Source organism: Oncorhynchus mykiss, chromosome 21, assembly GCF_013265735.2.
Source record: "Oncorhynchus mykiss isolate Arlee chromosome 21, USDA_OmykA_1.1, whole genome shotgun sequence".
NCBI lineage: Eukaryota > Metazoa > Chordata > Actinopteri > Salmoniformes > Salmonidae > Oncorhynchus > Oncorhynchus mykiss.
Window position 1 is genome coordinate 25981629 of NC_048585.1, and position 6427 is coordinate 25988055.

The window sequence follows — 6427 nt, forward strand, 5'->3', positions numbered from 1 at the left end:
ACTGCCACAGGAAAGAAAGACCCAGAGGAAAGGAAGACCCTAAGTTCAATAGAGTTAACTGCACCTCAGATTGCAGCCCAAGTAAATGCTTCACAGAGTTCAAGTAACAGACACATCTCAACATCAACTGTTCAGAGGAGACTTGCTGCAAAGAAATCACTGCTAAAGGACACCAATAATAAGAAGAGACTTGCTTGGGCCAAGAAACACGAGCAATGGACATTAGACGGTGGAAATCTGTCCTTTGGTCTGATGAGTCCAAATTTGAGATTTTTGGTTTCAACTGCTGGGTCTTTGAGAGAGACGCAGAGTAGGTGAACAGATGATGTCCACATGTGCGGTTCCCACCGTGAAGCATGGAGGAGGAGGTGTGATGGTGTGGGTGTGCTTTGCTGGTGACACCGTCTGTGATCTATTTAGAATTCAAGGCACACTTAACCAGCATGGCAACCACAGCATTCTGCAGCGATATGCCGTCCCATCTGGTTCGCGCTTAGTGGGACAATCATTTGTTTTTCAACAGTACAATGACCCAAAACGCACCTCCAGGCTGTATAAGGGCTTTTTGACCAAGGAGAGTGATGGAGTGCTGCATCAGGTGACCTGGCCTCCACAATCAACTGACCTCAACCCAATTGAGATGGTTTGGGATGAGTTGGACCACAGAGTGAAGGAAAAGCAGTGCTCAGCATATGTGGGAACTCCTTCAAGACTGTTGGAAAAGCATACCTCATGAAGGTGGTTGAGAGAATGTCAACAGTGTACAAAGCTGTCATCAAGGCAAAGGGTGGCTACTTTGAAGAATCTGAAATATAAAACATATTTTGGTTACTACATGATTCCATATGTGTTATTTCAGAGTTTTGACGTCTTCACTATTGTTCTACAATGTTGAAAATAGTACAAATAAAGAAAAACGCTTGAATGAGTTGGTGTGTCCACACTTTTGACTGGTACTGTAAGTGCATGTGTAACTTTTCATTCCACGTGGAAAATGACAGTAATGAAAGTTGGTCTGTCTTTGCTCATAGGCAACATGGTTAGATGGTAGTGGTTTCCCCGAAGTCAAAGTTTGCGGTTTGTTTTCTCTGTAGTTGCTTCCTTGCTTGTCTACCTATTTCTGTTCTCACTGTGCATCTCATTGTAGGCCTGTGGGTCTCAACTTTCAGTTTTATTTTTTGCATTTTTGGGGGGGAACTCAGTCCGGTCTCATCTTACTATTGAGAGTTAGAATAGTTGATACACAAGGTGCAATTTCAAAATGTGGTTGTGCATCATCAGTTTTCCTCGTTATGCGCCACTCACTGACAGTCTCTCATTTAGCGCCGTCAGTTAAAACTGTTACAATTGGATTCATTAGTGTAGTTAGTCTAACCAGCTAACTAAACGTAGTAATTATGGCCGAATTACCTACCGGGCACACAGCGCATGTGCCAAGGGGTCTTGACCACCAGGGGTCCCCCACTGATTTTGTTAGTCACTCTCACTCAGATATCATATTAACATGGCGTAAGTCATGGCAAAATGTGTAGAATTGCAGGAAACTAGCTTTTAAAACTGCAAAAATGTCTTTCCACCGCATGGCAAAATAGGTAGAATTTCTGTAAATTAGCTGTAAAACTGCTAATTTCTGCTAACAGATTGCGCTGTACGTGTTGAATTACAGATTTTAGTCCCTGTGTTGAGGAAATGTGTAGTGGCTAATTGTATAGCTTATATGTGTCTGTAGATGGACTGAAGAAAAATGAAGCAACAGCAGCCAAGGTCATAATGGCTGGGGTCATTTATGCTTGTTTTTGTTCTTCTCCAAATAGCATGTTATTGTTCTAAAATTGTATAGAAATGCAGTAAATGACCTTGTCTACGGTCTTGCATAGAACTATGGTCACAGTGCAAGCATCTGCTGCTCCCTATGCACCTTAAGGGTGTGTGCCTGCCTGCGTGTGTGTGTGTGTGTTTGTGCCTGCCTGCCTGCCTGCCTGCCTGCCTGCCTGCCTGCCTGCCTGCCTGCGTGTGTGTGTGTGTGTTTGTGCCTGCCTGCCTGCCTGCCTGCCTGCCTGCCTGCCTGCGTGTGTGTGTGTGTGTTTGTGCCTGCCTGCCTGCCTGCCTGCCTGCCTGCCTGCCTGCCTGCCTGCGTGCGTGCACGCGTGTGTGTGTGTGTGTATGAGCACAGCAGGCAGCAGCAGGTCAACCACATACCCTTGAAATACAAACTCAGATAGAGGTGTGACCGAGTACCCCTGGTTACTATAGGAGTGCCCCTGGTTACTAGAGGAGTGCCCCTGGTTACAAGAGGAGTGCCCCTGGTTACTAGAGGAGCGCCCCAGGTTACAAGAGGAGTACCCCTGGTTACTATAGGAGTGCCCCTGGTTACTAGAGGGGTGCCCCTGGTTACAAGAGGAGTGCCCCTGGTTACTAGAGGAGTACCCCTGGTTACAAGAGGAGTACCCCTGGTTACAAGAGGAGTACCCCTGGTTACCAGAGGAGTATCCCTGGTTACTAGAGGAGTACCCCTGGTTACAAGAGGAGCGCCCCAGGTTACAAGAGGAGCGCCCCTGGTTACTAGAGGAGCGCCCCAGGTTACTAGAGGAGTGCCCCTGGTTACTAGAGGAGTGCCCCTGGTAGCCCCTGGTTACTAGAGGAGCGCCCCATGTTACTAGAGGAGTACCCCTGGTTACAAGAGGAGTATCCCTGGTTACTAGAGGAGCGCCCCAGGTTACAAGAGGAGAACCCCTGGTTACTAAAGGAGTACCCCTGGTAGCCCCTGGTTACTAGAGGAGCGCCCCAGGTTACAAGAGGAGTGCCCCTGGTTACTAGAGGAGTGCCCCTGGTAGCCCCTGGTTACTAGAGGAGCGCCCCAGGTTACTAGAGGAGTACCCCTGGTTACAAGAGGAGTATCCCTGGTTACTAGAGGAGTGCCCCTGGTTACTAGAGGAGCGCCCCAGGTTACAAGAGGAGAACCCCTGGTTACTAGAGGAGTACCCCTGGTAGCCCCTGGTTACTAGAGGAGCGCCCCAGGTTACAAGAGGAGTACCCCTGGTTACTAGAGGAGTACCCCTGGTTACAAGAGGAGTATCCCTGGTTACTAGAGGAGCGCCACAGGTTACTAGAGGAGTGCCCCAGGTTACTAGAGGAGTACCCCTGGTTACTAGAGGAGTGTCCCAGGTTACTAGAAGAGTACCCCTGGTTACTAGAGAAGTGCCCCTGGTTACTAGAGGAGTGCCCCTGGTTACTAGAGGAGTACCCCTGGTTACAAGAGGAGTGCCCCTGGTAGCCCCAGGTTACTAGAGGAGTACCCCAGGTTACTAGAGGAGTACCCCTGGTTACTAGAGGAGTACCCCTGGTTACTAGAGGAATACCCCTGGTAGCCCCAGGTTACTAGAAGAGTACCCCTGGTTACTAGAGGAACACCCCTGGTTACTAGAGGAGTACCCCTGGTTACTAGAGGAGTACCCCTGGTACCCCTGGTTACTAGAAGTGTGACCCTGGTTACTAGAGCCTTTACAGGGGTTCTGCTATAGAGGGCTTACTATTAAATTAGGTAATTTCATGCGTTGTGGATAGAGTTACAAAAAAGTTTCCCATAATTCCCAGGTCTTCCAGAAACCTACTTGGAGGATTCCGGATTTCCTGCTTATTTCCTCCAGATTCCGGAATGTTTCCAACCATGTTTTCTGGAAAACCAGGGAATTTTACCAGGTTTGGGGAAAGTTACCGGATTAGTGAAACCCTAATTGTGGATGGGGGGAGATGTTAATGTGTGTATTACATGTGTGTATATGGTGAGCAATGTGTGTGTGTGGGGGTATGTATGTGTGTGTGCATGCTTGCGTGTGTGTGTTTGTGTGTGTGTAGTATGTGTGCATGGGGGTGGGGTACTATGGGGGAGAATGTGTGGAGGAATTTCTTGGGATTCTTACAGCTGCTGGTTGGCTGCTGGGCTGGTTTCCATGGCAACGTGTGTAAAAGAGGTACAGGCTGGCTCCCTCAGTACCGTATCTGTGAGCCGTACAAAGGAACAACACTTTGAAATCACACACGTTCCCCTCCCCTCCACTCTCTCTCTCTCTCTCTCTCTCTCTCTCTCTTTTTCTCTCTCTCTGTCTCGCTCTCTCCCCTCTCTATCTCTCGCTCTCGCTCTTTTCCCCCCTCTCTCTTTCTCTCTTTCTCTCTCTCTCTGTCTCTGTCTTGCTCTTTCTCCCCTCCCCTTTTTCTCTCTCTCTCTCACTCTCTCTCTCTGTCCTCCATCTTCCCATCCTTACTCTCCTCATGTCGATAATATAGCTCTATCGTACTGCTGTGCACTAACTCACACACTAGGCATCATTTATTTGCCCATTCATTCACATACTCAAAAAGAGATTTGCACAGATGAAAGAGTTGCCCCATTATAGGTTCATGTTAATAAGTGCAGTTTGGTGTGAGGCTTTGGTTGAGAGATTCTGAGAATACCATTTATTAATACAATGTATCGTTAAACAGGAAAAGGATGGAGGAGTTTTATGCTTGTCAGCAAAATGACTTGTCAGCAAAATGACTCCATCAAAATCCATATGTAACGTAACTCTGACTGTATCATTTAGCCGGAAACTATGACATTGATGGTGTAGGGAGTTCTAGGGGTTTAACACACCTGGGTCACTATGAAACAGGATCATTTCTGGCAATGTAAAATAGATTCCCCCAGCTATAGGCTACTGCAGAAAAGCAGAGAAAGACAGAGAGAGATGAGGGGGGTAGACAGAGATTAAAAATTGAAACATGAATATACTTTCCTCTTTCAGTGGAACAGAATCTACTGAATTGATGAATCTTTTGGATTTTATTGAATGAATTTAATAATGAATAGGTGTTTTTTTTCAAGAGGTTACGTCATAATAAATAAAGAAAAGAAGAGAAATTACAAATAAATGATGAGGTTGTAAAATGACACAGGTCTACATTCTTAGAAAAAGGGGTTCCAAAAGGGTTATTCAGCAGTCCCCATGGGGGAAACTATTTTTGGTTCCAGGTAGAACCCTTTTTGGTTCTCGGGAGAACCATTTTGCGTTCCATGTAGAACTATCTGTAGAAAGGGTTGTACAAGAAACCCAAAAGGCTTATATCTGGAACCCAAAAGGGTTCTTCAAAGGGTTTTCCTACCTGGTAAACTCTTGTAGGTTCTAGATAGCACCTTTTTTTCTAAGAATGTACTGTATCATGTCTAACAGTAAGGGGCATTGACTACCAGTGTAGAGCAGAATTATTCAAAAATCATATTTTCTTTTTTCAAAGAATCTATCTCTTGTTATACCACAGAAAAATGGAGAGAGAGAGAGATATATACTTGCTTTGGCAATGTTAACACGTTTCCCATGCCAATAAAGTCCCATGAATTGAATTGAATTGATATAGAGAGACATTTCCCATGTCCTACACCATAAGAGTACGTCATAGGAAATGAAAAAGAAAAGGGATATGACATTGTGAAGGGTTTTCATAACAATAGCATGACTAACGAACAACAGAAGAAATGGATATGAAACTGCCAGCGCAGTACTGTGTTCACGCATGGCATTGGCTTTAGTAGGGGAGTCGCACAGACCAGCCTGGCTATCTCCCTTATCTCCTATCTCCGGACTCAGAGACTGACTGGGCTGAACACGCAGGCTGGAGAGAGTGGGAGAATTGGTTTGCATGACCAGCAAAGCATTAGATGTACTTTACACAAGCCCTGGCATTCAAGACTAACAGGCTGGGTGGAAGACAACTAACAGTCATTTTTACCAGTGATAGAATAGCCTTCTTTCAAGTGTTTTTGTAAAGTAAAAGACAACATTGAAATATATCTAAAACCTCATATTTACACCCCCCCCCCCCCCATAACTCCCACTCCACACCCACATGTCTTAAGTATCTGCATCCAGATATTAGGCATTGTGGATCATGTATTGTGCATTTGCCAGACACACCATTTACTCTATCTCCTATCTCCGGACTCAGAGACTGACTGGGCTGAACACGCAGGCTGGAGAGAGTGGGAGAATTGGTTTGCATGACCAGCAAAGCATTAGATGTACTTTACACAAGCCCTGGCATTCAAGACTAACAGGCTGGGTGGAAGACAACTAACAGTCATTTTTACCAGTGATAGAATAGCCTTCTTTCAAGTGTTTTTGTAAAGTAAAAGACAACATTGAAATATATCTAAAACCTCATATTTACACCCCCCCCCCATAACTCCCACTCCACACCCACATGTCTTAAGTATCTGCATCCAGATATTAGGCATTGTGGATCATGTATTGTGCATTTGCCAGACACACCATTTACTCTATAGTCAAGTATCGCCATCTAGTGGATGCAGCTGACATGCACGATATGAGTTGAATTAACACAATTGCAGCTGGGATGGGAATTTGAGCAGCTCAACAGCTGCGGGACAGCT